Source organism: Orcinus orca, chromosome 14 (assembly GCF_937001465.1).
Source record: "Orcinus orca chromosome 14, mOrcOrc1.1, whole genome shotgun sequence".
Lineage (NCBI taxonomy): Eukaryota > Metazoa > Chordata > Mammalia > Artiodactyla > Delphinidae > Orcinus > Orcinus orca.
In genome coordinates, this window is record NC_064572.1 from 71952115 (window position 1) to 71973688 (window position 21574).

Sequence of the window (21574 nt, forward strand, 5' to 3'; positions counted from 1 at the left end):
GTCATATGCATGTAGTTTTATTTGCTCTTATTTTGAACAAGGTCAAATATCTTTAATTAAAGGTTTTGGGTTGTTCATATACTTTGCTTATTTTAAATTTGGTTGTTAGTCTTTTTCTGAATTTTAGATTATCATACATTTGGAATATTAGTCTTTTGTCTATGATATTCATTGTAATAGTTTCCCTGCTTGCCATTTTCTTAACTTTATAGGATATTTTTTTGTTGTGCAAAACCTTTTAAAAAACTGTCCTTAAATGTATATATCTTTCCTTTTATTGCTTTTAGGTTTTGAGTCATAGCTAGGACAGATTTTCCTTAGTTTAATTTAGTTTAATTTTGCTGTGCCGGGTCTTAGTTGCGGCATGCCGGATCTTCATTGCCCTGTGTGGGATCTTCGTTGTGGCATGCAGGATCTTTTAGCTGCAGCATGTGAATGCTTAGTTGCAGCATGTGGGATCTAGTTCCCTGACCAGGGATCAAACCTGGGCCCCCTGCAGTGGGAGCACAGAGTCTTAGCCACTGGACCACCAGGGAAGTCCCTTCCCCATTTATTATTTAAAACTTTTAAGTCTCTACTCTGTTTGGAATTTATCCTAAAACCTTTAAATCTCTACTCCGTTTGGAATTTGAGAAATGAATATTTTGTTTTTTTCCATATGGTCATCTAGTAGTCTCAACATCATTTATTAAAACTTTATCTTTTACCATTTATTTGAGATACTGTCGTCATCAAGTATTAAATTGCCATATATGCTTAGATCTATTTTGGGGTTTTCTGTTGGATCATTGGTCTGCCTATCAATGATGTAATAGCACACCGTTTTATTCATAAAGGCTTTATAATATGTTTTAATATCCAGTAGGTCTAGCCCTTACCTCACCATTATTCTTTGTTTTGGGGAGCTTTCTTGGATATTCTTGCTTTTTTATTCTTCCATATGAACTTTATTATCAACTTGTTTAGCTTCAGAAAAAAATAAAACTTAACTGAATCTTTATTGGGATCACAATAAATGTCCTTATGATGCTGAGTTTTCCTAAGAACATGTCTTTCTATTGGTTCAAACAAATTTTGTGTTTTCAGGATTATTTTATAGGTTCCCTCATACAGGTTATGCACATTTCTTGGGAGGTTAATGCCTAGGTTTTTTTTTTTTTATCTTACTTTTTAACCCCCTTTGCTATTGTGAATGGGGTTTTATCTTCTCTTCCCTTGTATCTTCTAATAGGTTATTTTGTATATGTGAAGTCTGTTGCTTTCTGCAATACGTATCAATCAAGGTCGGGTCAGAAGAGAGAAACAGAAACAATTAACACAGATTATTTCATACAACTAATTGCTAACTGATATAAAGGTGTTAAGTGGGTAACTGAAAAGATGAAAAAAGAACACCAAGCTGTCACAGAGGAAGGCACTTCAGGAAGTGGCTACTGCCCATAGGGTAAAAAGGGAAGAGGATGAAGTTATTAAATCTAGAAGTTTGGGGTGGGGTCCTGCAGAGCTGACGCTTGGACTTTGAGGAGGGATCTGCTGGGCTGGTGCTGGCCTCTCCAAGCTCAGAGAAAGGGCCTATGGGAAGTGGACTTCTGAGGAGAGGTCATGGACTGGCTCGAGCTGGTGTCTTTGAAGGGTGCATGAGGAGGCTGGTTCTGTAATTCTTGGAGAAACTGAAAATTGGATCCCTGCTACTGCTGCTACTAGAGTGAGGGCTCATTGCTTGGAGACATTCACAGGAATAGGAAGTAGGCAGGAAGCCAACAGGAAAAAGTGAGTCCCTTCTCCCTCTTCCAGCCCTGTGGTCTCCCTCTAGGGCCCCCTACTGGTAAAAGCCACACAGAAAAATCTGTCCAAATCTGTAGTACTGACACTTAATAAAGAGATCTCACAGGTTTACATGACCTGTAAGATCTAGTAATAATAAATTCATTATTCATTTAACTGACAAAACTGAAATTGGGTTTGTAGAATCCCATTTCTGCTTCACAAAGCTGAGTAGACATGGGTGGGTTTGGAGCTGAAGGACAATACTTTAATAGCTGGCAAAGTATGCTAATTTTCTATTTGGTTATTTTACTGAACTCTTTTAATATTTATTAGTAGTTTTACCCATGATTCTTTTGAGTTTCATCATTTCCAAGTAGAGGTATTTTTACCTACTTCCTTCCAACTGTTACTGCTGAATTTTGATCTTGGTTCCTAAAATGTCTCAATCACAATGACTAGGAAATCTAAGTCACACTGCTCTTGGAATAAATTACTCTCCTTTCTTGGAATGACTTTGAGGGGGAGGGGGTTGTATCAGAGGAGAAAGATTTTCTTTGTGGCTGTCTTTGCTGAGTGCTTATAAAAACCCAACACAGCACTGACTGCTGTTTCTTGGCTGTGCCTAGGACACCAGAGGTGCCTAATGAATGCTAAATACTGGTGAGATAACTGTGTAGGTTTGCTTGTTCATCCACTCTTCCTTTTTCTGACCTGGTTACATCCACTCTCCCTTCTTCTGACATATCATCAATGAGGACACGCTATCCATGTCACTATAGTGATTGGTTCAGGGATTATCATGTGACCTAAGCTAGCCAATGAAGCTCAATCTCAGAATTTTTGCAGAAGCTAATGGGAAGAATCTCTCTCTTTTCCTTGGGTCGCCTCAGTTATTCGCTTCTAAACCTGGTGATTTTTTTTTTTGTTTTCCTTTTCCATTTTGGTTTATTACAGCATATTGAATAAGTTCCCTGTGCTCCACAGTAGGACCTTGTTGTTTGTTTTGTATATAGTAGTTTGTATCTGCGAATCCCAAACTCCTAATTTATCCCTCTCCCAAGCCCTTTCCCCTTTGGTAACCATAAGTTTGTTTTCTATGTCTGTGAGTCTCTTCCTGTTTTGTAAATAAGTTCATGTGTCATATTTTAGATTCCATGTATAAGTGATATCATACAGTATTTCTTTCTCTTAGTATGATAATCTCTAGTTGCATCCATGTTGCTGCAAATGGCTTATTTCATTCTATTTTATGGCTGAGTAAACCACATCTTCTTTATCCATTCATCTGTTAATGGACATTTATGTTGCTTCCATGTCTTGGCTATTGTAAACAGTGCTGTTATGAACATTGGGGTGCATGTATCTTTTCAAATTAGAGTTTTATCCAGATATACGCCCAGGAATGGGATTGCTGGAGCATATGGCAACTCTATTTTTAGTTTTTTATGGAACTGTCATACTGTTTTCCATAGTGGCTGTACCAATTTACATTCCCACCAACAATGTAGGAGGGTTCCCTTTCCCCCACACCCTCTCCCGCATGTTATGTATTTGCAGACTTATTTTTTGCGGTACGCAGGCCTCTCACTGTTGTGGCCTCTCGCGTTGCGGAGCACAGGCTCCGGACACGCAGGCTCAGCGGCCATGGCTCACGGGCCCAGCCGTTCCACGGCATGTGGGATCTTCCCAGACCAGGGCACAAACCCATGTCCCCTGCATCGGCAGGCAGACTCTCAACCACTGCACCACCAGGGAAGCCCGTATTTGTAGACTTTTTAATGATGGCCACTCTGGTGTGAGGTGGTACCTCATTGTAGTTTTGATTTGCATTTCTCTAATAATTAGCAATGTTGAGGATCTTTTCACATGCCTATTAGCCACCTGTATATCTTCTTTGGAGAAATGTCTATTTAGATCTTCTACCCCTTTTCTGATTGGGTTGTTTTTTTGTTTTATGAGTTGTTTGTATATATTTTGGAAATTAAGCCCTTGTCAGTTGCATTGTGCAAATATTTTCTCCCATTCTGCAGGCTGTCTTTTTGTTTTGTTTATTGTTTCCTTTGCTGTACAAAAGCTTGTAAGTTGGATTAGGTCCATTTGTTTATTTTTGCTTTTATTTCTAAGGGAGACTGACCTAAGAAAACATGGGTATGATTTATGTCAGAGAATGTTTTGCCTATGTTCTCTTCTAGGAATTTTATGCTATCATATCTTATATTTAAGTCTTTAAGCCATTTATTTTTGTGTATCGTGTGGGGATATGTTCTAACTTCACTGATTTACATGCACCATACAACTTTCCCAACACCACTTGAAGAGACTGTCTTTTCTCCATTGTATATTCTTGCCTCCTTTGTTGAAGATGAATTGATCATAGGTGTGTAGGTTTATTTCTGGGCTCTCTCTTCTGTTCCACTGATCCATATGTTTTGGAGCCAATACCATGCCATATTGATTACTGTAGCTTTGTAGTATTGTCTGAAGTCTAGGAGGGTTATTGTTCTAGTTCTGTGAAAAATGTCATGGGTAATTTGATAGGGATAGCATTAAATCTGTAGATTGTTTTGGGTAGTATGGCCATTTAAACAATATTCTTCCAATCCAAGAGCATGGGATGTCGTTCCATTTCTTTGAATCATCTTCAGTTTCCTCTATCAATGTTTTATAGTTCTCAGCATGTAAGTCTTTCACTTCACCTCCTTGGTCAGGTTTATTCCTAAGTATATATATATTTTGATGTGATTTTAAAAGGTATTTTTAACTTTCCCTTTCTGATATTTAACAGATTTCTGTATGTAAATCTTGTATCCCCCTACCTTGCTGAATTTATCAGTTCTAGTAGTTTTTGTGTGGAATCTTTAGGGTTTTCTATATATAGTATCATGCCATCTACAGATAATGACAATTTTACCTCTTCTCTTCCAATCTGGGTATCTTTTACTTCTTTTTCTTGTCTGATTGCTGTGGCTAGAACTTCCAATACTGTGTTGAATAGAAGTGGTAGAGTGGGCATCCTTGTCTTGTTCCAGATTTTAGCAGGAAGGCTTTCAACTTTTTACCATTGAGTACTATATTGGCTGTAGGTTTGTTATAAATAGTTATTATGTTGAGGTATGTTGCCTCTATACCCACTTTGGTAAGAGTTTTTATCATGAATGGATATTGAATTTTATCAAATGCTTTGTCTGCATCTATTGAGATGATCATGTAGTTTTTGTCTTTTGTTGATGTGGTATATCACATTGATTGATTTGTCTATGTTGAACCATCCTTGTGAACCTGGGGTGAATCCAGACAAGAAGCAAGTATGAAGTTGAAGTTTATACATTGGGCTGTTGACGGCACAGAAGGCATGTGTCTGTGTGTGTGTGTGTAATACAAGGTGGTCCCATGAGAGAAGTTAAGACGAGACGACTCAGTGGGCTGAGCATTTAGGAATGAATAATAGATTAACCATAGAGGATCAGTTCAGGTTGATCATTTGATGAGCAAATATGATCAGCATTGTTGTAAACCCCTTCCCTGCAAGAGACAAGTATAAGAAACCCTGTGGGAGATCATGAAGGGCAGCGTTATTTCACTGGTCAGTGTGATTGGTCCCAAGGCAGTGCCATCTGACAGGGCAGACAACCAGAGGTGGAGGCCCCAATGTTTGCAGGCAAGGAGGCAGAACCATCTTAGAACATTGGGTGACTTGCTCAAGGACATGCAGCAGAGTTAGAGAAGTGTTCTGAATAGAGCTTCAGGATTGCAGTGCTTTCCTCCTGGCACCTTGCATCCCTGAGAAATTCATCTGGCAGATAAAGAAAGTGGGATGGTTGAGGCACAGGGTGGATGTGTGTACAAATGAATTCGTTTTCTTTTTGGCAACTTCAAGGAAGGTGCAAAGGAGCTGACAGATGTAGCTGTGGGAAACTGATTGAAACTTTCTCACGTTGCATGATTATTATTACTATTAATCAAGATAAAACCTTACTGTGTGCTGACAGCGTGGCTAGCACAGTGCCCAACATAAACATGGATGCAGTCTTCATTTAAAAAAAAAAAAGACAGTAATTTATAAAGCAGCAGGAGGAGAAGACAGATCACCTAAGTGAGGCAGGGCAGGTTTCATTTCGTTTCTTCTTAGGGCCTTCTCACAACTGAGAGGCTCTGCCCTAATTGCAGTGGCCTCCAGCTTCTATGATTTGCATGATGTTTGTCTGCTAAGAACACGTTTTGCTCAAAAATCATTCCAGCTGTGCTCATATTCTTTCTATTTTGTACCACCTCCCTTTTAGATCAGAAATAAAAACAGTTGTCATACTTTGCAAAACCTTCATTATAAGAACTGAGAAGAAAAATAATAAAAGGGGGATGCTCTCAAGAGAAAAACTTGGAAGAGAACATAATATATCAGCCAAATAGAAGGAGGAATTGCAGGAAATGGCCTTCTAGCTTACAACTGTGTCAGACATGGGGAAAAAAGCCAGGTTGATTAAAACAACTTATCAGCTTTAAAAAAAAAATCAGAATGATGATGTCTGGGCATATAAATTATACCTCCACCCATCCAGCCAGGAGAACACAGCAGTGAGACTGCCTGGATGGAATTCTCCAGGATATCACTATAATCTTTATATCCCTTTCTTATCTCTTGCCTTCTTTTTGCAGTTGATGTTTACTTCAGTAAGTAAAAAAATTATTTTTTCTCCCTTCTTTTTGTTATTTCCAGCCCTTAAAGCTGACCTTAAATGTGGGCCTCCTGGGCTCAGGCTAATGATGAAGGCATGGAAACTGCTCTGTTGCTGGTCTTACTCCATGAAACCTTAACCACTTGGACACTTACACAGTAGACACTGATTATTGTCAACTATTGTGTGAGTTGATTTTAAATTTATAAACATCCTTGGGGGGCACCTACAAAGTGCCAGGCATCAGGGATGCTGTGATTAAAAAAGTGATGCATGTCTTCAACTTTCTTATAATCTAATGGGGGAAAGATTATGCAAACAACAGAGTGAGTTTACACAGAGTGCCCATAGTGTGTCAGGTATGTGGCTGACATCAGATATATTTGTGGGCACCCTCTCCCTCATCTTCTTAAAGTATCCCGAAGGATGGAAGGAACCATTACAGAGGAACAGGACCAAGGAGGGGTGTGGTCAACTCCACCTGGGTGAATGTGGGAAGATTTCATGTATGAGGTTGGCCTGAACTGAGAGGGAATTTACCAGGTGGGCAAGGGAAGGAATGAGGAAATGAGATGAGTGACGAAGGCACAGGGGAGAGAAGCAGCAGAGTGTATTAGGGAGGTAGCCATAGGTTTGGAATGACTGGAGTGCAGAGTTCAGGGTTGGGAGCTGGCAAGAAACAAGCATGGAAGGGAAGGCAGCTATGCTCTTACTTCTAAGCTGTTTAGCTGTGGCTGCAAGGAACTTCTGTATCATGGAAGGGTGGCTTCGAGGGGCCCAGAGTTTATGGGTGAATTAAATGGTTAATGTTTGCGGCTTGGAGAGCCTCCTCCTTTAAAGCAGAAAGTCTGCACAATGCCAACAAGAGATGACTTGGGGAGTTCTTACTGCCCAACAGAAGCTGATAGAAAATGCTTATCAGGTTGGATCAGCCGCAAGATTTTAGATTTTGGGCTGGCCTTACCCATAAGGAAGAGCAGCCCCATGGGCTGCAATCAACTCTTGATCACTGAAAGCCACGGACACCTCACCCTTGTGACTGTCTCTTTCAGCTCACCAAATCCTGAGAGAGAGAGACAGAGAAGCCTTGTTGGGGAATAAGACTGAAGCTAAAAGAACTGAACAGTTATAATGGTAGTTATTACAACAGCTACCATTTGTTGAGCACCTATGGTGTGCCAGGCACTCTACAGGGTACTTTGATATTTCTAGGCTGTTATGAGCAGAGCATGTAAGATTGGTATTATTATTCCCATTCTAGAGATGAGGAAACTGAAGCTCAAAGAGATGACGTCACTTGCCCAAGATCTAGGAACGTTCTAAAGGGACAAGGGAGTGGTTTGTGTTGTGCTCACCATTGCGACCCCAGAGTCTATCATATGTTAGGTGCTGAATGTATACTTGATGGTGAATGAATGGACAGTCATCCAACTAAAAGTGCCCAAGGTGGGTTTGGAATCCAAGTCTGTGGGATTCAGGAGCAATTCTTTCCACTGTCCTCCACTGTCACAGAGCAGAAGGCAGCAGAGTGTCACTGCCAGAATCAGTGTGGTAACAGCAAATGGTTGAGGAGATCCAAAGAGAGAGAATTTGCTGTGGCCCTGAAGTGGTCAAAGAAGGTGTCATGAAAGAGTAGGGTTTTAGCAGGGCTTTGAAGGTCAAAATTTGGGTGGCTGGAGGGAAAGTTCAGTCTGTCCTGGGTGGCTTGAGAAGCAGAGTGATGTCACAGTAAATAGCTCAGCCCCTGGAGTCAAACTTTCCAGGGTTCAAATTCTGACTCTGCCTCGAGGAGGTTGTGCGATGCTGGGCCAACCTCTTTGTGCCTTAGATTAGTTCCAGATAATCCATGCAAATGACTTTTCACACAGCGCCTGGCACACAATAATAGCTGGATAAATATGTGCTGTCATTAGACCAGAGCAAAGCACTTCTATTTGGAGTGAAGAGAAGAGTGGGGAAGAAAGGATGGGATCAGAATACCCTGTGTCTAGAAAGCAGAGTAACGGATCTGAATTTTATTTTCTACTTAAAAATATGGAATGATTCTGACAAGGACTAAATTGTTGCTGATTTGGTGTCATTCCTCACTTACTGTGAATTGAAAAGTTGGCCTTTTGCAGAAGGAGCTTGAGTGTCCCAAGTGACTGGATAATTTCTATGTTCCTGATTTTATGTCCAGGAGTTTCTCTGGGGCCTTGGATGACAGCCTTTGCTCAGGCCCAGTAAATGGAGGCCAACCTGTTAGCAAAAGCAAAACCCAAGAAGCCCAATAAAAAGTAGATGGGGTAATAAATAAACCCCCTGCCTAGAGAAAGGAAAACCTTATAAACTGAGGAAACCAGCTCCAGCCCTGTCACTAAAACCACCGCACTGAGAGATGGCTGCAATATTCTCAGCCTTTTTGCATGTTAATGCCTGAAAAAATGCAATAATCAAGCTTGCAGATGTGAAATTTACTTAGGAGGCAGCCTGTTTGCTGTGATCACTGGCTTGGGATGCTGGCACTTGGCAAAACTTTGCCAAGTGGATAAAGATGCCAGCCTTTATCCCAAATGATAGATCAGCATTGAATTAAGATTTTCAGTGAGCATTCTTCATCCATTGCTTTAGAATAGTTTACAAGATGGTGTCCTGTTATTTCTACTACACGTTGATACATCAGATTGTTTAATTATTCCAGACAATTTATCTCTGTTCTTTCACCCATCTTTCCTCAGCCCCTCCCCACGACTGCTTCCTTCAGAAGGTTGAAACCCAGAAGATAATAGAACAAACATAGCCCAGAGAAATCTACATGAGACACCCCAAAGGCCATGATCTTGGCAGGTTGTGGCATTAAAAGGTACATATTTGAAAACTGCTGTTCGTCTTATTAAGACAATTTTTTCCATTTAGGCCTTTACCGAGAGAGTTGGAAAAGTTAAGATGGTTCAGTAAAGGATGGTAGAGAAAGAACTGTTTGAAGGAGATATGATGGTTTAAAGCACAGAGGAGAAGCTTGGAAACAACATATGACTTAAGTCTTCTAAGAAGAATGACAAAGGTAACCTGTTGTCTAAGGTAGGTAGCAGACTAGTGGAAATACAGAATGGGTTTGGTGAAATCAAGAAGAGCTGGGTTCCCATCTAGAATCCATCACATATAATTGTGGAACATCAGACGTGCTACTTGGCTTATTTGGCCCTCAGTTTCATTATCTGTGAAATAGGGATTGTGATTTCACACTAGAAACTCTGGTCTGAAAAGCCAGGTGCAAGGCCCCTGCATGAAGCCCCCTGTGAGCACGTGAAATCTGACAAAGCATGAAGGAAAAAAAACTGTCTTAGTTTTCAAGGTTACTGTTTTACTCAGTGGAACACTGCCTTTGGGGCAAAACAAGAAAGAAGCAGAGGCTAGCTGAGTTCATTGTCCCTGGAGATGGACCAAACAGAAATGCAAGCAGTGTGAGTACACCTGAGGGTGACCTCAGGAAACTCAAAATACAACTTCCCCAATCCTAGCAGCAGAAGTAAGGCTCTTTGGTGGAGACAGTGGAGTGGAAGGACCTTGGACTCACCTCCTCTCATGAGCACACCCAAAACACAACTTACTGCTGCACAGCCCTTGATAAAGACTGGAATCTGCCGAAAAAGATACTCTGCATCAAGGGTATAAAGAAGAGACCACAACAAGATGGTAGGTGGGGCACACTTGCAATATCATGAAATCCCATACCCCCTGGGTGGGCAGTCCACAAACTAGAGAATCATATTGCAGAAGTTCTCCCATAGGAGTGAGAGTTCTGAGCCCCATGCCAGGCTCCCCAGCTTTGAAGGCCAGCAGGGCTTGACTGCAGGAGCACCCCAGGACTGTGGGAAGTGGGGACTCCACTCTTGGAGGGCATACACAAGGTCTCATGCATACCAAGCCCAGAATAAAGGCAGTGACTTCACAGGAGCCTTGACAGGACCTACCTGCTGGTCTTGAAGGGTCTCCTGGGGAGGTGAGGTGTGGCTGTGGCTCTCCCTGGGGATGTGGACACTGGTGGTGGATATTTCAGGGAGTGTTCAGCTACGTGAACTCTTGAGGAGGCAGACATCTTGCTTGGGTCATCAGCACCATAGCTGGCCCCACCCATCAGCAGACAGGCTGCCTAAAACTTCCTGAGCCCACAGCTGTCTCTAGACACACCCCTTGACATGGCCCTGCCCACCAGATGGCCAAGACCCAGCTCCACCCACCAGTGGGCAGGCACCAGTTCCTCCCACCAGGAAGCCTGGACAAGCCTCTAGACCAGCCTCACCCACAGGAGACAGAAGAATCAAGAATACTAGAAGCTGGAAGCCTGCGGAACTCAGTCTGCAAACACAGAGATTTAGACAAAATGAGATGGCAGAGGAATATTTCCCAGACAAAGGAACAAGATAAAACTCCAGAAGAACAAGTAAGTGAAGTGGAGATAGGCAATCTATCTGAGAAAGACTTCAGAGTAATCGTGATAAAGATGATCCAAAAGAATGAATGCACAGCGCAAGAAGTTACAGGAAATTTTAAACTAAGAAATATAAAGAACAACCAGACAGAGTTGAAGAATACAGTATTTGCAATGAAAAATACACTAGAAAGAATCAACAGCAGAATAAATGAGGCAGAAGAGCAGATAATGGAGCTGGAAGACAGAGTGGTGGAAATCACTGCTGTGGAACAGAATGAAAAGAATTGAGGACAGTTTAAGAGACCTCTGGGACAACATTAAATACACCAACATTGGCATTACAGGGGTCCCAAAAGGAGAAGAGAGAGAAAGGGCCTGAGAAAATACTTGAAGAGATAATAGCTGAAAACTTCTCTAATATGGGAAAGGAAACAGTCACCGAAGTCCAGGAAGTGCAGAGAGTCCCAGGCAGGATCAACATGATGAAACACATGGTTATCAAATTGACAAAAATTAAAGACAAAGAAAATATTAAAAGCAACAAAGGAAAAGCAACAAATAACATACAAAGGAACCCCCATAAAGTTATCAGCGGATCTCTCAGCAGAAACTCTGCAGGCCAGAAGGGCATGGCATGATATATTTAAAGTGATGAAAGGAAAAAACCTACAACCAAGAATATTCTACCCAGCAAGGCTCTTGTTCAGATTTGACAGAGAAATCAAAAACTTTACAGACAAGCAAAATCTAAAAGAATCCAGCACCACCAAACCAGCTTTACAACAAATGCTAAAGGAACTTCTCTAGGCAGAAAAGACAAGATCACAAGTAGAAACAAGAAAATTACAAAATGTGAAAACTCCCCTTTAAAGGTAAACATACAGTAAAGGTAGGAAATCATCCACACACAAATATGATAGCTAAGCCAATAATCATGAGAGGAGGAGAGTACAAATGCAAGATATTTTAAATGCTTTAAATATTTGAAATTTTATATTTATATTTTATATTTAAATATTTGAAATTAAGAGATCAACTTAAAACAATCCTGTATATTTATAGATTGCTATAGAAAAACTTCATGGTAACCACAAACCAAAAATCTGTAATAGATACACATACAAATAAGAAAAAGCAATCCAAACAGAACGTTAAAGACAGTCATCAAATCACAAGAGAACAAAAGAGGAAAGGAAGAAAAAAGACCTACAAAAACAAATAGAAAACAATTAACAAAATGGCAGTGAGAACACACATATGGATAATTACCTTAAATGTAAATAGATTAAACGCTACAACCAAAAGCCACAGACTGGCTGAATGGATACAAAAACAAGACCCATATATATGTTGTCTACCAGAGACCCACTTCAGATCTAGAGACACATACAGACTGTAGTGTGGGGATGGAAAAAAGTATTCTGTGCAAAGAAGGACACTACATAACAATCAAGGGATCAACCCAAGAAGATATAACAATTGTAAATATACATGCACCCAACACAGGAGCACCTCAGTATATAAGGCAAACGTTAACAGACATAAAAGGAGAAACTGGGGCTTCCCTGGTGGCGCAGTGGTTGAGAGTCTGCCTGCCAATGCAGGGGACATGGGTTCGTGCCCCAGTCTGGGAAGATCCCACATGCCGCGGAGCATCTAGGCCCATGAACCGTGGCCGCTGAGCCTGTGCGTCCGGAGCCTGTGCTCCACAACGGGAGAGGCCACAACAGTGAGAGGCCCACGTACAGCAAAAAAAAAAAAAAAAAAAAAAAAAAAAAAAGGAGAAACTGACAGTAAAACAATAATAATGGGCGACTTTAACAGCCCACTCGCATCAATGGACAGCTAATCCAGACAGAAAATCAATAAGGAAACACAGGTCTTAAATGAACATTAGACCAAATGGACTTAATTGATATTTATAGAGCATTCCATCAGACAGCAGCAGAATACACGTTCTTTTCAAGAGCACATGGAACAGTCTCATGGATGGGTCACTTGTGGACCACAGAGCAAGCCTTGGTAAATGGAAGAAAACTGAAATCATATCAACCATCTTTTCCAACCACAATACCCTGAGATTAGCAGTCAACTACAAGGAAAAAAATGCAAAAAAACACAAACACTTGGAGGCTAAACAATATGAAATGGGATTGTAACACTGATTTTGTGGTACTGTTCTGAAGAATGAAATTATGGTGAGTGCATAGGACAGTGCTTGGCAGATCATAGGTACACACTAAATTATAGTTAACAATAATAACTGACGTAAGTAACATTCTGTTGCAAGAAAGCCAAGCAAGAAAGCCAAGTTAAATAAAACATGCTGTCTTTGCAACTTGCTAGACAGAACATGCTGTGTTGCAACTTGCAACAGCCTGACAGAAGCTGGAATTTGTGGGATGTATTTGGGATGCAGAAGCATGAATACTGTACTGAGTTGGCAGGGACTATCAGAAGCCAGGCTGGGGAAGATAAAAAAATCGTTCCTGGGAAGGCACCAGACAGGTTGTCTTTAGTCTCTGTGGGGACTCACTAAGTCTAATAACCTTGGCCCAAACCTCGATGACTGTTGCCATAGAAACCAGCACATGTGCCCAGCAGGAGTTCATTTCTCAAAGCTTCCAGCCCATGCCAACTCCAGAGGTGAGAGAGCTGCTCTTTATCCCCGAGTGGAGGTCCTGAATCAGTGCAATTTGTGAAGCCCTAAGAGCTCTGTCCCCGAGGAACCACAGGACCAAAAAATCCTGCCATGGTCACCTTCCCATCCCTAAATGATCAACACTCACCTGAAAAAAGAAAATCCAAACATCACCATCTCAGATCAGTTGACGACCTGTAAGACATAATTTTCCAAGGAAAGCGAAGGGCCTGCATTTTTTTTAATACCATGCAGTGGTTTGCCCTGAAACAGTTTCTCACAGTTTCCTTTTCCCAGGAAACATCTATGTATCTCAGGGAACGCCCAGCTCTGTTCCTGGCTCTTTGTTCATTCCTTTGGTACTGAGTTTATATATCACATTTTTCAACTTGGGGAACAGTTTAAAAGCTGAGCCTTTATATCCCTCTAACAAAGGAAGAAGAAAGAGAAATGCTTTTGACCAAAGTGCTTTCTGCCCAGGTTTGACATCGGGTGGGCTGATGGCCAGCTGGGATGGCAGGGACTGGAGAAATTTAACCAGTGAGAAGATTGGAAGATAAGTAGAGAACTGAATTTTTGAGGTAAAAAATGACTTCTTAGGCTATTATCCTGTGGTTTGCTGGAATTTCAGATATGCATCCACAGAAGATCTATAAAGTTTGGTATGTGCACATCAGCACAGATATCGAGATGCTCTGAGAAACTTCTTTGACGGAGGGTACAAGACTGTAGACCCCTGAAACTTTAAGTCATAGTTCGTGCGTTGACACTTTTCCTTTTCCCAATTAGCACCACCCCCCCCTCAATAACAAGCTGTAGGGGTAGAGGAGAGTTAATCCTAGAAAATTCTGTTTACAATATCTTTCTAATTTAAGACAAGTTAATTTTCTATAGATTCAGACCTTGAGCTTCATGTGCCTGAATTTGGGGGGTGCCCATGCTCATTCAATAGTTCCAGCATTAAGTAAAGGTCAGTTCTGTACTTCCTAAAGAGGGAGGCAATGTATAGTTGGGAGAATGGTTCTCTGGGCCAATCTCTCAGGTACCTTCTGCAGCACCCAGGAGAACAGGTATGTGGAGCCAGGTATGTGGTGGTCTCTCCCCCTCTGCCCTCCCTCAGAGCTTGTTGTCTCTCCAGGACACATCCTTTGCTTCTAGGACAGAGGTTCTCAAATTTGAGGGGACATCAGAATCCCCGGGGAGTGGGAAAAACTTGTAAACAAATGCAGTTTTCCAGTTTCCCAGAGGTTTTAATTCAGTTGATCTGAGGTGGACACAGCTGGTTTTAAGTATTAAAAAATGACATCATTAAAAACTAACATTACTATGTACTTTGTACATTATGTACCCTTCCACATATGTAAGTATATACATATGCTTTATCATACGTAATTAATTCACAATTATACATATCAGGTATTATCTATCCCATGTGTATAAGCATGTACATCAGTCTCTTGATCTTACATAACATCATATAGTCCAAGTCACATTAGATTCCAGTCCCTACGAATATTCAAACATATAAGAGGAGGTAAGTCGTAACAAGGTGAGCATCCTGGAAAGTGTGATGAATCAAAGTGTAGCTTAAAGAAAAGCACCTAGTTTACACCCAGGAGATTTCATACTGCATAAACATTTGGTGCTAAAACTATCCTACCAAACTCAACTATCATAAGTAAGTAAAACATTCATCCAACATCTAAAGTATAGGAGATAAAGACAGGATGGTGGAGCAGAAGACCTGGAGCTCACCACCTCCTGTACGAACACCAGAATCACAGCTAACTGCTGAACAGCCATCAGCAACAGAGACTGGAACCTACCAAAAGGGAATTCTACGTACAAAGACAAGAAATCACAACAAGATGGGAGGAGGGGCACACTCACTTATATGATCAAATCCCATACATCCCCAGGTGGGGGACCCACAAACTTGAGAATAGTTATATTGCAGCAGTTCTCCCATGGGAGAGAACTGAGCCCCATGTCAGGCTCCCCAGCCTGGGGGTCTGGCATCAGGAGGAGGAGCCCCCAGAGCACTTGGCTTTGAAGGCCAATGACGCTTGATCGCAGGAGCTCCACAGGACTGGGGGAAACAGACTCCACTCTTGGGGGATGCACACAAGGTCATGTGCACACCAGGACATGGGGCAAAAACAGTGACTTCATAGGAGCCTGGGCCAGACCAGCCTGCTGGTAGTGGAGGATCTCCTGGGGAGGCAGGAGGCAGCTGTGGCTTTCTCTTGGGACATAAAGGCTGGTGGCAAACATATACAAGAGCACGCATCTGAAGACTGACATCTTGCTTGGGACATTAGCAAAAACAATAGAAAAGATCAATGAAAGTAAAAGCTGGTTCTTTGAAAAGATAAACAAAATTGATAAACCTTTAGTCAGACTCATCAAGAATAAAAGGGAGAGGGTCCAAATCAATAAAATCAGAAATGAAAAAGGAGAATTTACCCCCAACACCACAGAAATACAAAGGACTGTAAGAGACTACTACAAGCAACTATATGCCAATAAAATGGACAACCTAGAAGAAATGGACAAATTCTTAGGTACAATCTCCCAAGACTGAACCAGGAAGAAATAGAAAATATGAACAGACCAAATACAAATACTGAAATTGAATCTGTGATTTAAAAATTCCCAACAAACAAAAGTCCAGGACCAGATGGTTTCACAGGTGAATTCTATCAAACATTTACAGAAGAGATAACACCTATCCTTTTGAAACTATTCCAAAAAAATCCGCAGAGAAAGGAACACTTCCAACCTCATTCTATGAGGCCACCATCACCCTGATACCAAAACCAGACAAAGATAACCACAAAAACAGAAAATTACAGGCCAATATCACTGATGAACATAGACACAAAAATCCTCAACAACATACTAGCAAACTGAAGCCAACAATATATTAAAAGATACACCACATTCATAAATTGAAGACCAAAGCAATCTTGAGAAAGAAAAATGGAGCTGCAGGAATCAGGCTCCCTGACTTTAGACTGTACTACAGAGCTACAGTCATCAAAACATTATGGTACTGGCACAAAAAGAGACATACAGATCAACGAAACAGGATAGAAAGCCCAGAAATAAACCCACGCACCTATGGTCAATTAATCTATGACAAAGGAGGCAAGAATATACAATGGAGAAAAGACAGTCTCTTCAGTAAGTGGTGCTGGGAAAACTGAACAGCTACATGTAAAAGAATGAAATTAGAACATTTTCTAACACCATACACAAAAATAAACTCAAAATGGATTAGAGACCTAAATGTAAGACTGGATACTATAAAACTCCTAGAGGAAAACATTGGCAGCATACTCTTTGATGTAAATCACAGAGTATCTTTTTGGACCTGTCTCCTACAGTAATGGAAATAAAAATGAAAACAAACAAATGGGACCTAATTAAACTTAAAAGCTTTTGCACAGAAAAGGAAACCATAAACAAAACAAAAAGACAATCTACAGAATGGGAGAAAATATTTGCAAATGATGAGACTGACAAGGTAATCTCCAAAATATACAAACAGCTCATACAGCTCAATATCAAAAAAACAAACAACCCAATCAAAAAATGGGCAGAAGATCTAAAAAGCCATTTCTCCAAAGAAGACATACACATGGCCAAAAGGCACATGAAAAGATGCTCAGCATTGCCAATTATTAGAGAAATGCAAATCAAAACTACAATGAGGTATCACCTCACACCAGTCTGAATGGCCATCATCAAAAGTCTAGAAGTAACAAATGCTGCAGATGGTGTGGAGAAAAGGGACCCTCCTACAATGCTGGTGAGAATGTAAGTTGGTACAACCACTACAGAGAACAGTATGGGGGTTCCTTAAAAACTAAAATTAGAGCCACCATATGATGCTGCAATCCCACTCTGGAGAAAACCATGATTCAAAAAGATACATTCACCCCAATGTTCACAGCAGCACTGTCTACAATAGCCAAGACACGGAAACAACCTAAATGTCCATTGACAGATGAATGGGTAAAGAAGATGTGGTATATAAATACAATGGAATATTACTCAGCCATAAAAAAGAATGAAATAATGCCATTTGCATCAACATGGATGGACCTAGAGATTATCATATTAAGTTAGGTAAGACAAAGACAAATATATGATATCACTTATGTGGAATCTTAAAAAAAAGATACAAATGAACTTATTTACAAAACAGAAATATACTCAGAGACATAGAAACCAAATTTATGGTTTCCAAAGGGTGGGGGGAGGGATAAATTAGGAGTTTGGGATTAAAATATACACACCACTATATATAAAATAGATAACCAACAAGAACTTACTATATAGCACAGGGAACTATACTCAATAACCTATAATGGAAGGGAAAGTAAAAAAAGAATATATTTATTTATATATACATATATGTATAATTGAATCACTTTCCTGTACACCTGAAACTATCACATTGTAAATTAACTATTTTTCAATCAAAATTAAAAACAATAAAGTATAGGAGATAGAAATTTAAATCAGGGGCTATAGATAAGGTACCATAAGGGAATGATGAAAAAATCATTGAAAGTACCAAAAAGCAAAGTTTACCTCTTTTAGCTTTTGCATAATGGTTTAACTAGAAAACTTTAACATAGAGAACTTAAGTTAAATACTCTGAAATCAGATGAGTTATTTATGGACAGTTTACAGGAATAAACTCATCTATATGGCAAAAGAGTAGGAAGATGTATGAGTAGAGGTGACAAACCTAACAAGCCTGGTGATAGCTGGTTGTCCAGAAAAGAATTTTAGTTCAACTTGAAATATTACTTTAAAAACATAACTTTTAACATAATTGTAAAAGTTATGCAAAAAAGGTACAGCTTTTAGTTACGGGATACAAATTTCCCTAGTGAGTAAGCATTAACAATACCATAGTTGGCTTAAAGGCAGCCACCAATTAAGAAAGCATTCAAGGTCAACCGCACATTCATCTTAATACTAACAGTAAACAAACCAACTCCTAATTTAATACTGGACTAATCTATTAATTAATAGAAGTACAATAATACTGTCAATATGAGTAACAAGAAATGGTTCTCCTTGCATAAGCTTACATCAGACGGGTAACCTACTGATAGTTAACATTAAGATGAACCTAAACACGGGACTTCCCTGGTGGTCCAGTGGTTAAGAATCTACCTTCCAATGCAAGGGATGCAGGTCCAATCCCTGGTCGGGGAACTAAGATCCCACATGCCGTGGGGCAACTACAGAGCCTGCGTACCACAACTAGAGAGCCTGCATGCCGCAGCTATTGAGCCTGCATACTAAATAAATAATAAATAAACCTAAACAAATACCTCATTATTTATTAAAACGTTTCTTAACCCAACACAGGCACACATTTAAGGAGAGATTAACAAAAGTAAAAGGAACTAGGCAATCACAAACCCTGCCTGTTTATTAAAAACATTACTTGTAGCACTTCTAGTATTAGAGGCACTGCCTGCCCAATGACATCTGTTTAATAGTCAGGGTATTCTGAGTGTGCAAAGGTAGCATAATCATTTTTTCTCTAAATAAGGACTTGTGTGATTGGTCACACGAAGGTTTTCCTGTCTCTTTTAATCAGTGAAATTGACCTTGCCCTGAAAAGGTGGGAATAACAGAAGATGAGAAGACCCTATGGAGCTTTAGTTAATTAATTCAAAAAATAATAACTGAACTTTAAGGGATAACATAACTTTTAATGGATTAACAATTTTGGTGGGGGTGACCTTGGAGAGTAGAACAACCTTTGAGTGATTAAAACTTAGACCAACTAGTCAAAATGCTTTACACCTATTGACCTAAAACACTGATCAACAGAACAAGTTCCTATTCTAGAGTTCATATTGATAATAGGGTTTACAAACTTGATGCTGGATCAGGACATCCCAATGGTATAACTGCTATTAATGGTTTGTTTGTTCAACAATTAAAGTCCTACGTGATCTGAGCTCAGACTGGAGTAATCCCAGTTGATTTCTATGTATTATAGATTTCTCCCAGTATGAGAGGACAAGAGAAATAAGGCCTACTTTACAAAATGTCTTCAAACTGATTATATAATCTACATTCAATTAAATTATACATACCCTACTGTAGAACAGTGTCTGTTAGGGTGACAGAGCATGGTAACTGCATAAAACTTAAACCTTTATCCACAGTGGTTCAAGTCGTCTTCCTAAGAATATGTTTATAATCAACGTTCTTTCACTAATTACCCAGTTTCACTCACCATAGCATTCCTCACTTTAACTGAATGGAAAATCCTAGGCTATCTGCAAATCCAGAAAGGGCCAAACATCATCAGCCTCTATGGATTATTACAACCCATTGCTGATGCAGTCAAATTATTTATTAAAGAACCACTACAACCATCAATCTCATCAATTTATATGTTTACTATTGCACCAATGCTAGCCTTAACCCTGGCTGTCACATTATGAATTCCTCTTAACACACCTTATCCACTAATTAATATGAACCTAGGCGTACTATTTAAACTAGCTATATCAAGCCTAGCCGTTTATTCCATTCTCTGCTCTGAATGAGCTTCAGATTCAAAGTATGCATTAATCGGAGCTCTATGGGCAGTAGTACAGACAATCTCATATGAAGTAACATTAGCAATTATTCTGTTATTATTCCTACAGATAAATGGATCATTTATACTTTCAACAGTAATTATTACACAAGAACACCTATGACTATTTTTCACATCCTGACCCCTAGCCAGAAATTGTTTTATCTCTACTCTAGCAGAAACCAGTGGAGCCCCACTGGATTTAACAGAAGGAGAATTAAAACTTGTATTCAGCTTCAGTGTAGAAAATGTAACAGGCCCATTCACCCTATTCTTTCTAGCAGAATATGTCAATATCATTATAGTAAGTATTTTCACAACCATCTATTTTTAGGAGCATTTCACAATCCCTACATGCCAGAATTATATACAGCCAATGTCACCATTAAAACACTCCTGTTTTGATTACTGTAGCTTTATAGTACAGTCTGAAGTCAGGGAGCCTGATTCTTGCAGTTTTGTTTTTCTTTCTCAAGATCAGTTTTGCTGTTTGGGTTGTTTGTATTTTCAGACAAATTTTAAGAATTTTTTGCTCTAGCTCTGCAAAAAATGCCATTGGTAATTTGATAGAGATTGCACTGAATCTGTAGATAGCCTTGGGTAGTATAGTCATTTTGACAATAAACTTAAAATCTTTTGCACAGCAAAGGAAACCATAAACAAAATGAAAAGACAACCCACATAATGGGAGAAAATATTTGCCAATGAGGGGTTAATCTCCAAAATACACAAACAGCTCATGCAGCTCAATATAAAAAAAACAAACAACCAAATCAAAAAATGGGCAGAAGACCTAAATAGACATTTCTCCAAAGAAGACATACAGATGACCAAGAGCATGTGAAAAAATTCTTAACATCGCTAATTATTAGAGAAATGCAAGTCAAAACTACAATGAGGTATCACCTAACACCCAGTCAGAATGGCCATCATCAAAAAGTCTACAAACAGTAAATGCTGGAGAAGGTGTGGAGAAAAGGGAACCATCCTACACTGTTGGTGGGAATGTAAATTGGTACAGCCACTATGGAAAACAGTATGGAAGTTCCTTAAAAAACTAAAAATAGAGCTACCATATGATCCTGCAATCCCATTCCTTGGCACATATCTGGAGAAAACCATAATTCGAAAAGATACATGCACCCCAACCTTCACTGCAGCACCATTTACAATAGCCAAGATATGGAATCAACCTAAATGTCCATGGACAGATGAATGGATAAAGAAGATGTGGTATATATACACAATGGAATATTACTCAGCCATTAAAAAGAATGAAATAATGCCATTTGCAGCAACATGGATGAACCCAGAGATGATCACACAAAGTGAAGTAAGTCAGAGAAAGATAAATATCATATGATATCACATATATGTGGAATCTTAAAAAATGATACAAATGAACTTATTTACAAAACAAACAGACTCACAGACATAGAAAACAAACTTACAGT

General features: G+C 39.8%; 1 long non-coding RNA gene across 1 annotated transcript; it reads right to left on the reverse strand.

Annotated features, from left to right (window-relative positions):
* Nucleotides 1–976: 976 nt before the first annotated feature.
* LOC125961016 (uncharacterized) lies at nt 977–10522 on the reverse strand. The gene is made up of 2 exons (XR_007471312.1): nt 10394–10522; nt 977–1262 (listed from the first exon to the last, which is right to left on the reverse strand). It is a non-coding gene; the product is annotated as an uncharacterized LOC125961016 (long non-coding RNA).
* Nucleotides 10523–21574: the final 11052 nt, after the last annotated feature.